The 2,507-nt window shown below is 42.8% G+C and overlaps 1 long non-coding RNA gene across 1 annotated transcript; it reads right to left on the reverse strand.

The window, feature by feature from the left end:
- Window positions 1-1,451: 1,451 nt before the first annotated feature.
- Window positions 1,452-2,265, reverse strand: LOC124297531 (uncharacterized). Its single transcript, XR_006906625.1, has 2 exons — window positions 1,979-2,265; window positions 1,452-1,610 (listed from the first exon to the last, which is right to left on the reverse strand). It is a non-coding gene; the product is annotated as an uncharacterized LOC124297531 (long non-coding RNA).
- Between the last annotated feature and the right edge of the window lie 242 nt (window positions 2,266-2,507).

Consider the following 2,507-nt stretch of genomic DNA (forward strand, 5'->3'; position numbering starts at 1 on the left):
TGGTGGTGCCCACTCGTTGCGGAAGAAGAGAAGAAGCTCGTAGTCGTCGAGCCGTGGAACAGTGCAATGGATCCCCTACGTCAAGCGCAGCGAGCAGGATGAACAAGGATCCTGTGTATGAGTGCACGCATACACAGAGTCGGGAGAAAGCTCACCGTACAGGGGAAGAAAGCGGTCCAAAGAGAGGAACCCGAGAACGGAGGGCGCTAAGGGGACCAAGGAAAGCGAGGAGGACGGAGAGCCACGTCAGTCGTTCGTTCGTTCGTTCGTTCGTTCGTTCAGTCGGTGTACTATGTGCGCGGTCGGTCTACCGTCGATCATTAATCACGTTCCACGTCGCGGGTAGCACCGCGCCGCCAGGGGTACCTTACTAAGGGTGTATGCCGCGTCGGGACGCGGGGCCGAGGGTGCCGCCCCGGGGAGAAAGAGAGAGAAGGAGAGAGAGAGAGAGAAGAGGGCGGGGGGGGGGGGTAGAAGAGGATGCCCCCGTTGTAGGGGACGAACTCTGGTACCCGCGTCCGGAGACTCGAGCTCCTCGGTCGCTGTGGTCGGAGGAACCAAAGAGCAGGAGCAAACGACTACCGCCCCGCCGACAGTAGACAAGCTGATTACCATTATCGTCCTCGTCCTCTTTCGGCAAGAAATCAGTCTGTATCGCCCCCGTCGGATAAGCTGTTTGAGTGAGGAGTTTTCGTGAAACGGGGCACGCGGCTCTTGTCTTGATAACGGAAAAGAGTTGCTCATTTTTAGACCCTCGGCTCCGATGCTCTGGGAGCTTTCGATCCTCGTCGAAAACGTTTAGTTGTGTGATTTGGATGATTTGAAACGAATTTTCAACACAACCACGGTGATGGGAATGTTTACTTTTAGGGTTGAATATTTTTGAGATAGCGAAGTCGATTTTGGTTCCATCCGTGAACCAGGTTACTCGTAAAACTTATTGGATCAGTGAATAGTTATTATAAAAATGAGTGAAGAGTAATAAGTATCATCGAGTTAATATGAATATTTTTGGAAATTGAGATAGCTCGTTTTCGAATTCTGTCGAAGCTTTCGAACCCAACTTTTTACAGTAAAAAGTTAGCTTTCGATGATTAGGATCGATTCGAAGATTAGCAAATGTAAGGTTTAACTAAAGTATTTATCGAGTTGAAGCTAGTAACGTTATCGTAACGGTTCGCACTAAGGAAAGACCTTTAATCCGCAATTTTGCAACTGTTTGAAATTCAGTAAACCGTAATAAAACGAAATATACCTACTCATATTTTGCAATGCTAGTTCCTTAAAAATCATAGTAAAGATAAGGAAATAGAAATTTTTTCTCAATCTTCCGCTACGATAACGTTACTAACTTCAACCTCGCAAGTATTTAAGGGGGGAGCCTGCTTTAGAGGCTTCAAAATATCGGTTTTTTCGAGGATTTTTTTGGGAAGGAAAGAAATATCCGATTAAAACGAAACTTTCAGGGTTTATTGTTATGTATTTCAACAGTCTTCTCGAATTTTTTCATTAGGATACATGTCATATTATGCCTGGTACAAGCATTTCACCGAGGCGTCTCGAGTATGCATTTGTCGTGCGGCGGGAAAGGTGCAGGTCGCAATTTCCATCTGAAACAAAGAAACCAAAAAAATTTTTACTTCTCAATAGTAGAGCTTCTAGTTAAAGCAAGAAAATTCCACAAAAAGTGAAAAATTCAACAATTTTTCTCAAATTAAAAAAAAAATCATTTCTCTTAGGACAAGAATTAACTTTAGATTGTTTAAAAAGTGGGTTAATCTTAACTTTCTTAAGGTTTTTTAGGTTCAACTAGAAGAAAATTTCATCCCGAGTACAATGCAATTTGTCTCGTTTCGATAAGACGTTTAGTTTTTTCCCTATCTTTCCCGCCAATTAGGAAAAAGCGTAAAAATGTAAAACGGAGAAATCGTGCGTCAAAGTTTTCGTACATAAAAAATCGTAATTTTCTTGAACTTACCGCATTAATATGCTAATCAGCGATTCCTGGTCCATAGAGTTGCCCTTCAGACTCTTCAAAAAACTGGTTCAAAACTTCAAAAAACTGGTTCAGACTCTTCAAAAAACTGGTTGAAAACTTCAAAAAACCACTCGTATACCTGCTCGACGCTTGCTCACTATTTCTTCTGTAACTCCGAAAATATTTCGAATTTGCGTCTGAAATTTTACGGACACATTCTTGGATAGTTTGGGAGGACATTTATGCAAAAAAAAAAAATAGATTTTTTGAAGCCTCTAAAGCAGGCTCCCCCCTTAATGGTATTCACACCGATATGTATGAAGCGTGAGCTGGAAGCGATTCGAACGTCAAAAATTAGTCGTAAATAATAACCAGGAGGGAAAGGTTTTATGACCCTCTGTATCTCTACGCCCGAACTGCAGCAAGAGACCGCATGAAAACATGCTTTGGCCTCGGAGCATTGTGTTTATCGGCATTTAACCCTTTACCTGAACCCCACGAATGCGACCATAAATACTTCAGCTCTGTT

The sequence above is a fragment of the Neodiprion virginianus genome, chromosome 1, assembly GCF_021901495.1.
Source record: "Neodiprion virginianus isolate iyNeoVirg1 chromosome 1, iyNeoVirg1.1, whole genome shotgun sequence".
Classification (NCBI taxonomy): domain Eukaryota; kingdom Metazoa; phylum Arthropoda; class Insecta; order Hymenoptera; family Diprionidae; genus Neodiprion; species Neodiprion virginianus.